Below are 17,932 nucleotides of genomic sequence, written 5' to 3' on the forward strand. Positions count from 1 at the left end.
TAGCGCAGGCTACCTCTAGCAGTTTGTGTAGAGATAGAGTTGGAGTTGAAAGCACACGTCTAGTTGCTGCTGAGTACATTGTAAATAAACTTAATCAACCCTATCATTAATAGTAGCAACTCGGCCACCCTTACAATAATTTTGTACTCTGTGCCCCTGTTTATCAAGCTGGCATTTCTCCGTGCTACTACACCCCCCCGCATCCTCCCAATCTCCCTCTTGGTAATAAAAGCAAAATACTGCGGATGCTGGAGATCTGAAATAAAATCAGAAAGTGCTGAAAAAACTCAGCCGGTCTGGCAGCATCAGAGGAGAGGGAAGCAGAGTTAACGTTTCGAGTCCATATGACTCTTCTTCGAAACTGTTCCAAAGAAGAGTCATATTGGACTCAAACCGTCAACTCTGTTTCCCTCTGCCTTGCTAATCCCATGTTAAAAGCCACTGGGCCTAACATGACTGGACTCAGCCATGGCTCAGTAAGCAGCACCCTTTCTTCTGAGTCCAAAGGTTGTGGCTTCAAGTCCCACTCCAGAGATTTAAGCTCACACGCCCAGTGCAGTACTGAAGGAGTACTGCAGTGTCAGAGATGCTGTCATTTGGATGAGACATTAATCCCTATCTACTCTGTAAGGTGGCTGGAAAAGAATCCAAGGGACCACTGTGAAGAGCAGTTCTCCCTGGTGTCCTGACCAATATTTATCCCTCAACCAACACCCAAAAACAATTTATTTGGTCATTAACACTTTGTTGTCTGTTGGATCTTGCTTTGCGTGAATGGGATGCCAGAATTCCTACATTTCAAAGTATGTCATTCACTGTAAAGGGCTTTGGAGCATCCCAAGGTGCTGAGCCATGCTGTATAAACACAAGCTCTCATTTCTAAAGGCAAAGAGTTATAACCAAGTCCATATTGTGTGTTCTATTTTGCATGAATCCCTATTCGTTTTAGTGCCAGATATGGAATGCTCACAGTTTTGTTGCTCAATGATTTAAATGTTTCCATCTATGAACACCCAGCAGTCTTCCAGCCACAACTATGTCAGACTTGCCAGCTAGTTATGGTTGCAATTAAAGATTTATTTTTTTTACGCATTCCATTACCCCAAACAGAGCAATAGCAGGCACTGTCCCTTTAAACAATTATGTTCTCCTGGCTGTAACTTTCCAGACAGCTGGAAGCAGGAATTTCCCACACTTCAGTGTCAGGACAATGAGATGTATTTTTGCAGGGAAAGTTGGTGGCATTATAAAAGGAGTTTCTTACAATAGTTACATGCGGAAGGAGCCCTGCAATCAATACTGACTATAAACCCATGTCTCTGCTTTCTAGGTCCTGTTAATAGCTGTGGAAATTAATTAGTTGATGGTGTTAGGAAGTTGTCTTAAAGAGAGATGATTTACAATATTAAATTATCCTCCTAGAACAGATGGAAAGCTTTGAAATTCCTCACCAACAAAATCTGTCCAACAGATTATCCCCATACTGTTTTTACTGGACATCAGTTTTAAAGGTTTTCAACAACTGGATTTATGGAACCATACATCACTTTGAAAGAGCTATCCAATTCATCTCACTCCCCTTTCCTTGCTCTTAGCCCTGCAACTTTTTCCCATTCAAGTAGTTATTCAATTCCCCTCTTGAATCTGCTTTCATTATCAACATCCTGGGGGTTACCATTGACCAGAAACTGAACTGAACTAGCCATATACATACTGTGGCTACAAGAACAGGTCAGAGGCTAGGAATCCTGCAGCATGTAACTCACCTCCTGACTCCCCAAAGCCTGTCCACCGTCTACAAGGGACAAATCAGGAGTGTGATGGAATACTTTCCACTTGCCTGGATGAGTGCAGCTCCCACAATACTCAAGAAGCTTGACACCATCCAAAGCAGCCCACCTGATTGGCACCACATCCAAAAACATTCACTCCCTCCAACACCGGCGCACAGTGGCAGCAGAGTGTACCATCTACAAGATGCACTGCAAGAATTCACCAATGCCTTGGGCAGCACCTTCCAAACCCATGACCACTACCATCTAGAAGGACAAGGGCAGCAGACACATGGGAACACCCCCACCTGGAAGTTCCCCTCCAAGCCACTCACCATCCTGACTTGGAAATATATCGCCGTTCGTTCATTGTCACTGCATTAAAATCTGGAACTCCCTCCCTAACAGCACTGTGGGTGTACCTACACCACATGGTCTTCAGCGGTTCAAGAAGGCAGTTCGCCACCATCTTGTTCTGTTGAAGGGTCATTCTGACTCGAAACGTTAACTGTGCTCCTCTCCGCAGATGCTGCCAGACCTGCTGAGTTTTTCCAGGTATTTTTGTTTTTGTCACCACCACCTTCTCAAGGGCAGTTAGGGATGGGCAATAAATGCTGGCCCAGCCAGTGACGCCCACATCCCATGAATGAATTAAATGCCCACATCCTGTGAATGAATCTTTAAAAATGTGAGCAAGAAACCTAATTGCTCTCTGTGAAAACTCTCGCTCACTGTTGAGTGTCAATCCTGCCTCCTGTAGTCTTCTCAGTGCTGCTCTCTCTCTCTCACATCCTGCTCAACTTGGGTGGACCCTTGTATCAACACGTCATCCATGTGGAAAACAACTCCGGGCAAACACTTTGAAAGTTTTGACATTGATCTTTGGAATAACATCAGCACCAGTGACCTTTCAAAACAAAATCTTCCGAATGGGGTTTCTGCCCTCAGCACCTCAGGATGCAGCTGCTCCAGGTGAATGGAGAGGGAGATGAGTGACAATGCAGACAGAGGGGTGTTGGGAAGGGTAATGGCAATTTGTGTAGGGGCAGGGAGGGACTTTAGGAGATTGCTGGCTAGGTCTCCCTCTGCCAAGCATCAATGGACAGATGCGGAGCTGGGCTCTTGATGCCACACAGCAGCGATCAGACTGGCTGATGACACAACAGGTTGCCATCCACTTTACCACCCCAACATGGCGGTGATCAAGGCATTGGCAAAGACTGCGCGCTAAATGCTGCGCTGCTATTTTCATTCAACATCTGACCTATTCCTTCCTAGTATCAGTTGGTGGGGAGGGGTGAGGGGCAGTGGGCAGGGCGCGCAGAGGGAGAATACAAAATTGATCCCAATGATTCCGGAGATGTTGAGAGTTAATTTAACACCAGAGCTGTTTTAAGGCATCCAACCAGAAGCCACAATGGGAGTCAAGATGTTGAGGTTTGCGAATGATTGCCAATAATTGCAACACAGATGTTGCTGCAAAATTGTTGTGTTCTTGGTGTCTTTTGGTTCCCAGATGTTGGTAATGATCACACTTTAATTTTGGAAAGATCAGAACTCTTTATCTTGCCACGCTGCCTTGTACACAAGGAGGACTGGTTTGAACTGGTTCTGTTACACGTCATATCAGTCTCCAGTGCAGCCATGAAATATAGCCTTCAGAACACAAAACAACTAGTTCCTAGCTAATTAGTTCCTAGCTCTTTACAGATAATACAACAATATAAAACAAAAATGGAGTCCAGAAAGACACAGTGGGATTCACATTTCACCCAGGCTGGTCACTAATTTCTGAGCGATCATTTCACAGAGATCTAACCAGAGGAAGGGCTAAGGTCACAACAGCTGAACTGCTCCATTAAGTGCCAAGTCTTGTGGAATTGCCTAAGATTTACTTTTCTTTCCCACTCACCCGAATGGATTAATTTGCCTTCTCCGATTCAAAGGTCACGAGGTTACCATCATTACAACCAAGTTACAAGGGGAAATCCCTCGCTCTTTTCCTACAACTTAAACGGACACTAAGAGTTAATGCTGCTGCTTCTCCTGTGCTCCCACAGAGGCAATACCACCTTTCCGACGTCTCAGTCCCCCAGATGAGGCTGTGTCAGAATCATATACAGCACTCCATTAACACAGCCATTTGTTGGGTGAGTGGTTCCACCGATCTGTGCACCAATTTGTGTAGCAGTTAGGAGTGTAAAGCAAACTGATACCATTCAAAGGAATCTAGATATAAACAGATGTGCCCCAGATATCAGGTGGAATTGAGTGTAAATGAAAGCAAGGTGAGATTCATTGTGTAAAATAATGCACAGTATAATAGCTTGATGGCACCAGCATTCTGAAGGGACCATTCCCTCTGTGAAACCCTGGTCAACTCCTCAATCACCCACAACACCCCTTCCTCTTCCCACGGCACCTTCCCATGCAATCACGAGAGATATAACACCTGCCCTCTTCCCTCCTCTATCCTCACCATCCAAGGACACAATCACTCTTCCCAGGTGAAGCAGCGATTTACCTGTACATCTTTCACTTGAGCTGTATTCACTGCTCAAAATGGGGTCTCCTCTACATGAGGGAGACCAAATACAGAACGGGTGATCCTTTTGCGGGACACCTCAATTCAGTCCTCATGACCCTGAGCTTCCAGTCGCCTATCGTATTAATTCACCATTTCACTCCCTCTCTGTCCTCTCATTCCAGAGCTCAAGGAACAGCATCTCATCCTTCATTTGGACACTTTACAGCCTTCCGGACTCATCATTGGGTTCAACAAATTCAGACCTTACCCTCAGCCTCCATTCTTTTAGATGGCAGCTGTTGGCAATAATATTGCACCATTTACACCTGGTCTGGACACAACATGTTTTTCGACACAATCACAAACTTGTCCTTTTGTTCTTTCATCCCCTTTCCTCCCTCTGTACTTATTTAAAACCTGTTACATTTCCAGATGTTCCCAGTGTAATGAAAGGTCATCGAGCTGAAACGTTAACTCCGTTTCCAATGCTGCCTTTCCTGCTGAGTATTTTCTGTTTTTATTATTGTTGTCATTAACTTCGAGGGAGGAAGTTTAAGTTTGTATCCTCGTTATGGAAATTAAGGTGTGATCTAATGGAAGTGTTTAAAATGACTAAAGCACTTGATAGTTTCTCTCAATCACCCTATTACTTCTGTCGACGGGTGGTGGGGGGGTGAAGGGGGATGGTCAAGAACAGGGGGGCATAACCTTAAAATTAGAGCTAGGCTTTTGAGGCTAATCTCAGGCAGAACTACTTCACACAAAGGGGAGTGGAAATTTGGAACTCTCTCCCTCAAAAAGCTGTTGATGCTGGGAATTAATTGAAAATTTCAAGACTGAGCATGATGGATTTTTGTTTCGCGAGTGTTATGAAACAAAGATGAAGTTAAGGTAGAGGTCGGCCATGATCTAACTGAATGGCAGAACAGGCTCAAGGGGCCGAATGGCCTTGCCTTGTTCCTATGTGAAGGAATGCACAAATCATGCAGTGTTCTGCAGAAGATTTAGAACATTTCACAGGAAATTAGTTAAATGGCTCAGCAGGAAAGAATATCTGAAAATTACAAAGTTAATCTGCGTGAGGAAGATAAAACACACGGTTTAGATTGGATTGCTAGGATACTGCAAGCCAAAGCAAGACACTGTGTGTTGTAAAATTTGGGGAATTTAAGCTTTAATTAAAAGATCCTTTTAAAGAATTATGGTTTAGCTTTGAGACTCGATGCTTTAGAGATGTGTTGATGCCGTTCCCATTTTACAGGTGCATAGTGGGCACCTAATCACCAGCTATGGCAGGCAGTGTGTCAGAAGTCTGCTACCCACCATATTAATAAAGGCTCCACTATGGGTGACCAGAAGTGTTTGAGGTCCCCCCCTCTGAGATGGGTTTGCCCAGAATGCAGTCAGGACAGGGCCTGGTGCATTCACTCTAACCAGGTCTGCCGGTGGCATAGCTGGTTAAGTTTTTTTATATAAAAAATACTGATGTGAATATGACAATATTGAGAATTGGTGCTGGCCCCCTTCCCTTTCTCCATTATCCCCCAACCCCAGGAGCCAAAGGCAGTTGCTAAGGAACAGCCATTTTAACTCTTACCCATATCCCATTTTCCCACCATGTCTCCAAGTGCTTTAATTCTCTTGGTGTCTGAGGCAAATGAGTCCCTGATATTTGCCTGACTTCAACCGTTGATAAGGCTCAAAGCCCCACTTCAGGAGCAGCTCAAGCCTCCGACTAACAAGTTAATTCCCACCCTGCTGTGTCTGAACTGGGCTCTTCATCTGGTAGAACAAATGGAGATGTTTACAATAACGTAAGTCTAACATATCTCCTTGTACTGATTGGAATAGGAATGGACTCAGTTTCCAGGACAGTGAATTATATGTGATGCAACATTACATCCTGCTGGTCTAGTAACATATCACATTCCAAGGTCACACTATCTTTAATCCAAGTAAGCTTACAATTAACAAAAAAGTAAAGACTTGCATTTATATGGTGCCTTTGTGACTTCCAGACCCATTGAACTTTACAGCCAATGAGGTACTTTTTGAAATGTGATCACTGTTGTACTGCAAGAAGCCCAGCAGCCAATTTGCGCAAAGCAAGGTCCCATCAAACAGAAATATGTTAGTAACCAGGTCATCTGTTTTTGTGGTGTTGATTGAGGGACAAGTACTGGCCGGGACACCGGGGAGAACTCCCCTGCTCTTCTTCAAATCATGTTGCGGGATTTCAATCTGAGAGGCTAGACGAGGCCTCGGTTTATTGGTTCACCTGAAAGATGTCACCTCTGACTCCCTCAGTATGCCATGAAGTGACAGCCTAGATTCTGAGCTCAGGTATCTGGAGTGGGGCTCGAGCCCACAATGACTGACTCTGAGGCGAGCGTACTAACCCTAAGCCACGCCTATCACAGGTCTTAGGTATTCCTTAAGTGTCAGAAAGTACCTATATGACATGACTTGCACTTTGTATCCACTCCTTCCTGAAGTATTTCATACTCACTGACAAGCAGTGCTGGCAAAACATCTACAGTTTGAAGTCTACGTTTGAGTATTCTGTTCAAATGCAACATGTAGGAATCAAAGGGCAGAATTTTCCCAGCCCATTAGTTAAAGTATGTACATGATGGGAAAGTCCTGGAAAATGACATTGGGCTAGAAACCTGCCCCCATTCCGCCCTCTTCCAGCTTTCCCCCTTGTGAGTTTCAGATTCCGGGGTGGAAACCCCATCGGTTTGGGGGAAAGTGATTGAGGTGATGCAAAAGACAATTAAGTGTCCTTTTAACTGCATTATGCCAGGGTCACCAAAGTATGCACACAGCGGAAGAGCTTCGTCAATGAAACTGACAGGCTGGGAAGGCTTTAATCAGATACACTGTAAGAGCTGCAGCTATGGCCAGGTGAGAGGCTGATCTTCAAAGCACTTCTTCCCGGGGTGTGCTTTCACTGCTTGACATGTGACTGTCAACTTACTGGAAGGAACATCAACCTGGCTGGCATTTCATTAACCTTCAGCTGCACTTCACTGCTGCCAGCCTTCACCACGACATGGGAGCAGCGTATGTAGCCCCACCCTTCAGCGTTGCTGAGAGGCTAGGTCAGAGATTACACCATTGCCAACAGCTCCCCAGCAGCAGGAGCACCAGCTTCTTTCTCCTCAGCCACATGCTCCTTCAGAGGGCAGAGGGAATGGACACTGAGATCCAGCCAGGAGGAGGCAAGGCCACCTAACACAGGCTCTACAGGAAGAAAATTAACTCTCTTGACATGACCTGAGCACCAGGCCCTCAAGAAGCTCAGAATTTCTAAGCGGGCTCAGTGCCGTCATCTACAGCCTCCTGAACAAGATCTCTCACCCAGTGCAGGTGTGCATGCACTGCTAGTGCCCAATAAGGTGCCTGTTACTGTAGGGCCAACACCTATTCCCCACCCTGCCCCCACCCAGGTCACCGCCTCTCCCCAAAGTGAGAGATGAGTGTTGCTAGTAGCTTGTGTAGAGAGGAGGAAAGGACACCATTTGAAGAGTGTGACTGTGAGGCACGAGTGTAAGTGGGCAGTAGGCCGAGACTGACAGCAAGTCTTAGCTGTTCAAAGGTGACTTAGGTGCCTGCAGAGAGAGGAATGAGTGGAAGTACCAGGTATGTTGATGTGGAAAAGTCAGGTTGTGGGGTCTGGCAGCTGAAAGTGTCACTCACTTTTTCCACCCTCCTGAAGTCCTGGGCCACACTCCTGCTGCTCACTTCCTCGGCCACTTCCATCCATGCCAGTTCAGTTGGAGAGATTGTCCCCTTCTGACCATGGGCAAGATCATCTCACTGCACTCCCCTCACAGTGGAACCTCCAGGTTAGAGAGAGGCACCTGGACAGCAGACTTCCCAAAGTCTCCTCCCCGTTCCCAAGCAGCAGCCTCAAAAATCCATGTGCAGACGAGCCCTTGCAAAATATGCCAGGATCCTTGTAATCCTTCTTATGATGTTTTTTTTTTCATTTTTTCACTCATTTACGAGATGTGGGCTTCGCTGGCTGGGTCAGCATCTATTGCCCATCCCTAATTACCCTTGAGAAGGTGGTGGTGAGCTGCCTTCTTGAACAGCTGCAGTCCGTGTGGTGTAAGTACACCCACAGTGCTGTTAGGGAGGGAGTTCAAGGATTTTGACCCAGCGACAGTGAAGGAATGGCAATATATTTCCAAGTCAGGGTGGTGAGTGACTTGGAGGGGAACATCCAGGTGGTGGTGTTCCTATGTGTCTGCTGCCCTTCTAGATGGTAGTGCTCATGGGTTTGGAAGGTGCTGTTTAAGGAGCCTTAGTAAATTCCTTGTAGATGGTACACACTGCTGCTACTGTGCATCGGCGGTGGAGGGCGTGAATGTTTGTGGATGTGATGCTAATCAAGCGAGCTGCTTTGTTCTGGATGGTGTCAAGCTTGAGTGTTGCTGGAGCTGCACTCATCCAGGCAAGTTGAGAGTATTCCATCACACTTCTGACTTGTGCCTTGTAGATGGTGGACAGGCTTTGGGGAGTCAGGAGGTGAGTTACTCGCTGCAGAATTCCCAGACACTGACCTGCTCTAGTAGTCACAATATTTATATGGCTAGTCCAGTTCAGTTTCTGATCAATGTTAATGTTGATAGCGGGGGATTCAGTGATGGTAATACCATTGAACATCAAGGTCAATGGTTAGATTCTCCCTTGTTGGAAATGGTCTTTGCCTGGCACTTGTGTGGTATGAACGTTATTGCCACTTGTCAGCTCAAGCCTGGATATTGTCCAGGTCTTGCTGCATTTGGACATGGATTGCTTCAGTATTTGAGGAGTTGCAAATGGTGCTGAACATTGTGTAATCATCAGCGAACATCCCCACTTCTGACCTTATGATGGAAGGAAAGTCATTGATGAAGCAATTGAAAATTGTTGGGCCAAGGACACTACCCTGAGGAACTCCTGCAGTGATGTGCTGGAGCTGAGATGATTGATCTCCAACAATCACAGCCATCTTCCTTTGTGCTAGGTATGACTCCAACCAGCAGAGAGTTTTCCCCCTGATTCCCATTGACTCCAGTTTTGCTAGGGCTCCTTGATGCCACACGTGGTCAAATGCTGCCTTGATGTCAAGGGCAGTCACTCTCACCTCACCTCGGGAGTTCAACTCTTTTGGCCATGTTTGAACCAAGGCTGTAATGGGGTCAGGAGCTGAGTCACCCTGGCAGAACACAAACTGGGCATCAGTGAGCAGGTTATTGTTAAGCAAGTGCTGCTTGATAGCAGTGTTGATGACCTCTGCCATTATTCTACTGATGATCGAGAGTAGACTGATGTGGTGGTAATTGGCCAGGTTGGATTTGTCTATTGTCAGTCAAGTGGGGCTGCTTTGTCCTGGATCATGTAAACCTTCTTGAGTGTTGTGGTAGCTGCACTCATCCAGCCAAGTGGAGAGTATTCCATCACTGACTTGTGCCTTGTAGATGGTGGACAGGCTTTGGGGAGTCAGGAGGTGAGCTACTTGTCACAGGATTCCTAGCCTCCAACCTGCTCTTGTAGCCGCAGTATTTATGTGACTAGTCCATTTCAGTTTCTGGTCAATGGTAACCCCCCCAGGATGTTGACAGTGGGGGATTCAGTGATCTTAATGCCATTGAACCATCAAGGGGCGATGGTTAGATTCTCTCTTGTTGGAGATGGTCATTGCCTGGCATGTCATCCAGCATGTCATCCCGGTTACCCTCCCTGATTGGTTGGCTTGACCAGAGGAGGGATGATAATTAATTTGCTGTGGGATAGTGCAACCACAAGGCATACAATTTAATTGGTCAAGCTCCGAATTTGAAAATGATCCCGCTGTTCTGGCAGGGACGAGGTGAAATAGATTCCACTCAAACACTTTCTAGTATTAGCTAGTGTCAAACATTTCCAATCAGGTCTAACAGGTTCTGACAGGTACATCTAGAGTAGTGTGTACAGCTTTGGCCACCTTATTTAAGGATAGATATATTTGCAATGGAAGCAGTCCAGGAGCATACAAATTAGGAGCAGGATTAAGCCATATGGCTCCTTGAGTCTGCTTGGACATTTGATAAGATCATGGCTGACCTGATTGTAGCCTCAAATCTAGGTTCACCAGGCTTACTCCTGGGATAAATTGCTTGTCTTTTGAGGAAAGGTTGATCAGGTTGGGCCTATACTCATTGGAGTTTAGAAGAATGAGAGGTGATCTTATTGAAACATATAATATTCTGAGGGGGCTCGACAGGCTGGATGCTGAGAAGATGTTTCCCCTCATGGGGGAATCTAGAACTAGGGGACAGTTTAAAATTAGTGGGTCCCTCATTAAAGAGGGAGATGACGAGGAATTTCCTCTCTCAGAGGGTCGTTAATCTTTGGAATTCTCTAACCCGGAGAGCAGTGGCTACTGGGTCTTTGAATATATTCAAGGCTGAGTTCGATACCTGATCTACAAGGGTGTCAAGGGTTACTGTGGGCGACAGACAGGAAAGGGGAGTTAAGCCACAATCAGATCAGCCGTGATCCTATAGAATGGTGGAGCAGGCTCGATGGGCCAAAGACCTACTCCTATTTCATATGTTAGTTTGAGAGTAAATTCCACCCCCCCAACCCCCCCACAACTACTGTTCCCCAACAACACACCCCAAAACACCCTGCACCCGGCTACATGGTGGAATGTTACTTCAGTTCCAAACGTTGCATCTCCCACACCATAAATGGAATGAGGAATGTCAAGGTCAGATATATGAATAGCCAGCTTAAATGCAACCTCCTCAAAGCCTTGCTATATCATTCCTTTCCTCCCACCATTCATACATTTCCATCTAAGAGCATTGGTATCAAGTCTGTAGGCAGCTTTCCATGAAAAGAAATCCCTATTACTACAGAAATGACAGTGCATTCCACTGCACCCCCCACCCCCACCCACCCACCCACCCCAAAAGTCTGGGCAAAGACTGAAACAGTAAAGGAAATGTGCCAGTCTGGATCTTGTTCTCATATTTTGCTTTCAGGCAGTGCTTTATGCTGCTATTAACACCTACTCTGGACCAATGCTTTGTTCTTTTACTACCACTATTCCCACTCTCTCTGCCCTTTGTTCCATGACATCTTTATCATTTAATCCTTCTGCCCTCTAACCCATCCCTGACCTTCCCCTTTTGCTTCACCTGCCCCTCCCCCCCTTTTCAATAGTACAAAACCCATCACATTTCTGCCTCTCGTCAGTTGTGAAAATGAGTCATATTAAACTCTAAACGTTAACCCTGTTTCTCCCTCCCTTCTCCCTCCACAGGTGCTGCCAGGCCAGCTGAATGTTTTTATCTCCAGCACATTCCGTTTTTACTTCAGTATTTTGCTCTGATTTGAAGGAAATGTTTCACACAGGCTCTGCTGGTTGAATGTTGATCTGAACAGTTCCAAAGCCTCACGGCTGGACAGGCAGAGAATGATCCATGAATGTTGACATTTCGTTCTGGGCCACATCATTGCAAAGGGGCACATAAAACACAAGGTCTGTTTAACGTCTTATTCCAAATGCTGGCGAACGTAAGCAGTCCTGCACTCAGATATTTAAACAGGAAATGATAACGATCACATGGCATAGCAAGATGTCACCCAACTAGAACCTGATTGGAGGACCTCCTGTGTGTATGAAACATCAGGCACCTCTTCCTGATGTGTGACCTGATTGCCTAGGATTTTAAGATATGGATCAATGACATTCTTTCACATCAAAGATAAAAACCAGGCTGCAAAGCTGCACAGGTCTCGTGAAAAAACAAACCTGATACATAAAACATCCTGATAATCAGGACACAGAAAACTCCAGGAGTCAAATATGGGCTTTACAAAAACCAACAATCCATGATCTCTCTGCACATCGACAGTACTCTTGAGGTGGCGCATGATTTTTTTTGTACAGATGCTCTCAGTTCTCATAGTCAGTCTAAATAAATGGCGCAATCCCTTTGGTCTAAACCATTTGTGTTATGTTATCACAAGCCCGTTTATCTCTGTTTGTAAAGCTTGATGGAAACAGATGAAAAACTTTTCCAGCAGTAAATCACGTTAACTCCATTCCTTTCAGTCAAGAGATTTCTCCAGAAATTATTCAAACACACGTTTATCCAGAATCACAGCATAGTTACTGTGCTGGAGGAGGCCATTCAGCCCATCGTATCTGAATGAGCAATTCACTTTGTGCCATTTTCCCACCTTCGCCCCATAACCCTGCACATTCTTCCTTTCAGATAAAAGTCTAATTCCCTTTTGGGAGCTTCAATTGAACCTGCCTCCACCACACTCTCAGGCAGTGCATTCCAAACCCTAACAAGTAGCTACATGAAAAAGCTTCTCTGCATGTCGCTTTTGCTTCTCTTGCCAATCACCTTAAATCTGTGCCCTCTGGTTCCCAATCCTTCCATCAATGGGAACAGTTTATCTCTAACTACTCTGTCCAGACCCCTCATGATTTTGAATACCTCTCAACCTTCTCTTCTCCAAGGAAAACAGCCCCAACTTCCTCAAAGTATCTTCATAACTGAAGTTTCTCATCCCAGGAACCATTCTCATGAATCTTTTGTGTACTCTGTATAATGCCTTCACATCTGTACTGCAGTGATGGGCCCAGAACTGGATGTGATACTCCAGCTGAGGCCAAACCAGTGTCTTATACACATTCAACATAACCTCTTTGTCCTTGTACTCTATGCCCCTATTAATAAAGCCTAGGATACTGTGTGCTTTATTAACCGTGCTCTCATCCTGTCCTGCCACCTTCAATGATTTATGCACATATACACCCAGGTCCCTCTGTTCCTGCACCCACTTTTAGAGTTGTACCTTTATTCTATATTATTTCTCCATGTTCTTTCTACCAAAATGAATCACCTCACATTTCTCTGCATTGAACTTCCTCTGCCACCTGTTTGCCCATTCCACCAACCTGTCTATGTCCATTTGAGGTTCCACACTATCCTCCTCACAGTTCGCAATGCTTCCAAATTTTGTATCATCTACAAATTTTGAAATTATGCCCTGTACACCAAAGGTCTAGGTCATTAATATATATCAGGAAGAGCAAGGGTCCCAACACTGACCCCTGGGGAACTCCACTACAATCCTTTCTCCAACCCGAAAAAGATACATTAACCCCAACTCTCTGTCTCCTGTCACTCAGCCAATTTTGTATGCATGTTGCTATTGTCCCATTTATTCCACAAGTTCTAGCTTTGAAGGGGAATTATCAAGTAGATGGTCTCAGATATTCAAATGAAAGGGATAACATCCCACAATATTCCAGAATGTGGTTTGGTGGATTCCTGCCCTTTCTCTGGGTGGCCAGTCCAGTGCCCGACACATTTCAGTGCTTGAGCTGTGCATGTGCATTCCCATTGTCAAGAAAAGTTGACATAGTGAACTCTCAGCTCCAGCACCTGCAGGTGCTGCCAGCTCACCATGATGGAGTGCAGCATGGCTCTGTCATTAAGACAAAAGCAAAATACTGCGGATGCTGGAAATCTAGAACAAAAACAAAAATACCTGGAAAAACTCAGCAGGTCTGACAGCATCTGCGGAGAGGAACACAGTTAACATTTTGAGTCTGAATGACTCTTCATCAGAACTTAGGAAAAATAGAAAAGAGGTGAAATATAAACTGATTTAAGGGGGGGGTTGCGTGGGATGGGACAAGTAGAGCTGGATAGAGGGCCAGTGATAGGTGGAGATTGCCAAAAGATGTCATAGACAAAAAGACAAAGAGGTGTTGATGGTGGTGATATTAGCTAAGAACTGTAAGAATTAGCACATTTCTTAGATAATATCACCACCATCAACACCTCTTTGTCCTTTTGTCCATGACATCTTTTGGCAATCTCCACCTATTACTGGCCCTCTATCCAGCTCTACTTGTCCCATCCCCCCTTAATCCAGTTTATAATTCACCTCTCTTCTATTTTCGCTTAGTTCTGATGAAGAGTCATTCGGACTCAAAATGTTAACTGTATTCCTCTCTGCAGATGCTGTCAGACCTGCTGAGTTTTTCCAGGTATTTTTGTTTTTGTTCATGGCTCTGTCATTGACTGGATGGGTGAAATCAGGTTGGGAGACCCATGTCCTGGTCCAATGCTAAACTGGCAATCTTACTCAGCCAGACCACAGCAAGGGTGAAGTCAGAAAGACGAACCATCACATTGTGACAATACACAACTGAGACACCCAGGGGCTCCAATGGATCATCCTAAGTGTGAGTGCAAGTGGATAAAGGGATAACAAATGCCAACAGGATGTTGGGTTCTCTAAATAGGGGCAAGGGAGTAAAGACATATCAATAAATTTAGACATGGTAGTTATTAGACCATAATTAGATTGCCAGAAATAGTTTTAAAGAGTTTGTGCATTGTAGATTCACAGGGACAATGTCAACATGGGAAACTACAGTTATGAAAAGGGACTGGACATATTGAGACTACTTCCACTGGGGAAGTCAAGGCTAAGATGTATTGGGAGAAAATTCTTTATACAGAAATTTCTTTATATAATGGCAGAGAATATTGCCTTGTTTAGAGGAAAATTCAACAAATATTTGAGGCAAAGGAAGATACAGGAATAAAAGGAGAGAGCAGTGGGATTAGTTTGGGATTGATACAGGGCTATGGGGAGAGAGCGGGGCAGTGGGATTAGTTTGGGATTGATGCAGGGATATAGGGAAAGAGTGGGGTAAACACCAATATGGAGAAGTTGGGCCAAATAGCCTGTATGTAATATTATATAATGCTGACTCATCCAAACTTCCATTTATTCTACTCACTGTGCCAATTATTAGCCAGTCTTGCTCAGTGAGAGGAATCCACCTCATGCCTTGTTTTCATGAGTTGTCAATCTTGCTTTGCCTCTCTCCCCCTTTGGAACGGCTACTTCCTTCACCCCTATTATCTCCCACTGCTCTCCACTCGCCAAAGCTTCATGCACTTTCCAGCCTGGACAAACTCTTATTTTAATGATTCATTCGCAGGGTGTGAATGGGCTGCATCCATTGCCCAACTGTATTGATACAACTGTGCAGTTCGCTTGACCATTTCAAAGGGAAATCAACCCTGTGAGTGGAGTCGTGGCACATTCTTATCTCAATCACCAATTGCTCCAATGCAGACCAGTCTCCAAATCAACTCCTCAAAGCAACAGCCCATCGTACAGCCTGAGCCTGACAATTTACGCTTCCCATTGACGTGTATGTGACAAGGAGACAAACAGTTTTGGGCTCATGAAAACACTGCGATGACTGTTCAGAGCGTCCTCTGGAATGTTTTCATCATATAATGTCCCACACTCTCCCTCCCTCACCCCACACTCTCCCTCCCTCACCCCCACATTCTCCCTCTCTCACCCTCACCTTCTCACCCTCCCTCACCCTTACATTCTCCCTCCCTCACCCTCACCCTCACACTCTCCCACCCTCACCCTCACACTCTCCCTCCCTCACCCCCACACTCTCCCTCCCTCACCCCCACATTCTCCCTCTCTCACCCTCACCCTCTCATTCTCACCCTCCCTCACCCTTACACTCTCCCTCCCTCACCCTCACACTCTCCCTCCCTCACCCTCACACTCTCCCTCCCTCACCCCCACACTCTCCCTCCCTCACCCCCACACTCTCCCTCCCTCACTCACACATTCTCCCTCTCTCACCCTCACCCTCTCATTCTCACCCTCCCTCTCCCTTACAGTCTCCCTCCCTCACCCCCACACTCTCCCTCTCACCTTCACCCCCACACTCTCCCTCTCTCACCCTCACCCCCACAATCTCCCTCTCTCACCCTCACCCTCTCTCACCCTCCCTCCCACCCCCACACTCTCCCTCTCTCACCCTCAAACCAATCTCCCTCCCTCACCTTCACCCTCTCCCTCTCTCAGCCTCACCATCACACTCTCCTTCTTTCACCCCCACACTCTCCCTCTCTCACCCTCACCCTCACTCCCACCCCCACACTCTCCCTCTCTCACCTTCACCCCCACAATCTCCCTCCCTCACCTTCACCCTCTCCCGCCCTCTCCCTCACTCAGCCTCACCCTCACACTCTCCCTCCCTCACCCTCACACTCTCCCTCCCTCACCCTCACACTCTCCCTCCCTCACCCTCACACTCTCCCTCCCTCACCCCCACGCTCTCCCTCTCTCACCCTCACCCCCACACTCTCCCTCTCTCACTCTCACCTTCCCTCAACCTCACCCTCCCTCACCCTCACACTCTCCCCTTTCACCCTCACCTCCCTCTCCCTCACCCCCCTCTCTCTCACCTTCACCCTCCCTCTCTCTCACCCTCACCCTCCCTCTTTCTCACCTTCACTCTCACCGTCACCCTCTCTCACTCTCACCCTCTCTCTCCCTCACCCTCACACTCTCCCTCCCTCACCCCACACTCTCCCTCCCTCACCCCACACTCTCCCTCCCTCACCCCCACACTCTCCCTTCCTCATCCCCACACTCTCTCTCTCACCCTCAACCCCACACTCTCCCTCATCCTCTCTCACCCTCACCCACCCTCTCTCACCCTCACACTCTCCCTCCCTCACCCTCACACTCTCCCTCCCTCACCCTCACACTCTCCCTCCCTCACCCTCACACTCTCCCTTACCCTCACACTCTCCCTCCCTCACCCTCATCCCCACACCCAACCTCTCTCTAACTCTCACTTTGACATCTCCCTCTCTCATCCTCCTTCACCCTCAAGCTCTCCCTGTCTCACCCTCACCCCCACCCCCACACTCTCCGTCTCTCACCCTCATCCAAGCTCTCTGACCCTCACTCCGACACTCAACCTCTCACTCTCACCCCCACAACCAACCTCTCTCTCACCCCCACACTCAATCTGCCTCACCCTCACACACCCTCATACTCAATTTCTCACCACGCTTCCACACTCAACCTCTCTCACCTTCACAAACCCCCACATTCAACATCTCTCACCCTCAACCATCCCCACCCTCTGGAATACCTTCAACCGTCCCTATTCCCAACCACCTACCATCGGATGCCTTCCAATCGATCTGTAATGGCAGCTACAATACCCACAGTGCTCTGTGCTCCAGAAACTGCTCTATCCATCAGTCAGGTGCAGCAGTGGCGAGAGGAGGTTAGGCATAAATCCTGGGAGACTCCAGGAGGATTGATGACCATCCACCTCAAAGCCACCAGGAAAGAACAGGGTGAATACAATCCTGTTGACGGCCTGCCCGCCCTTTGTTTTCACACAAATGCTCCCAGCAGGTGAGGCTGAACACAGGGAGCATCATCCATACACACACTGTAAAATCAGACCTTCCAACCCCCAGGGGACCCAACAAATCTGAGTGTTTTAATGTCTCAGTAATAAAAGATTGGTGTCACTCTGTACAAGTCATGGGTTCAAGTCCCACTCCAGAGGCTGGAGTGCATGTGGTCGTTTAAACTGAGATCTCTCCTCTGGGGGTGAACGTAAAAGATTCCCTTTGGCACCATCCCAAGAACAGGGCAGTCCTGGGCAATGTCTAGCTCAAAATGGGTTATCGGATTAATATTGCTGTTTGTGGGAGCTTGCTGTGCGCAGCTGCTCTGCCACGTTTCCTACATTGGGACAGGGACTACA

The 17,932-nt window shown here is 46.7% G+C and overlaps 1 protein-coding gene across 1 annotated transcript in view; it reads right to left on the minus strand.

Moving 5' to 3' along the window:
• The window catches only part of LOC121290654 (pleckstrin homology-like domain family B member 1), a 250,600-nt gene that overhangs the window by 232,226 nt on the left and 442 nt on the right, over nt 1-17,932 (minus strand). The window lies entirely within an intron of this gene.

This window comes from Carcharodon carcharias, chromosome 18 (genome assembly GCF_017639515.1).
Source record: "Carcharodon carcharias isolate sCarCar2 chromosome 18, sCarCar2.pri, whole genome shotgun sequence".
Lineage (NCBI taxonomy): Eukaryota > Metazoa > Chordata > Chondrichthyes > Lamniformes > Lamnidae > Carcharodon > Carcharodon carcharias.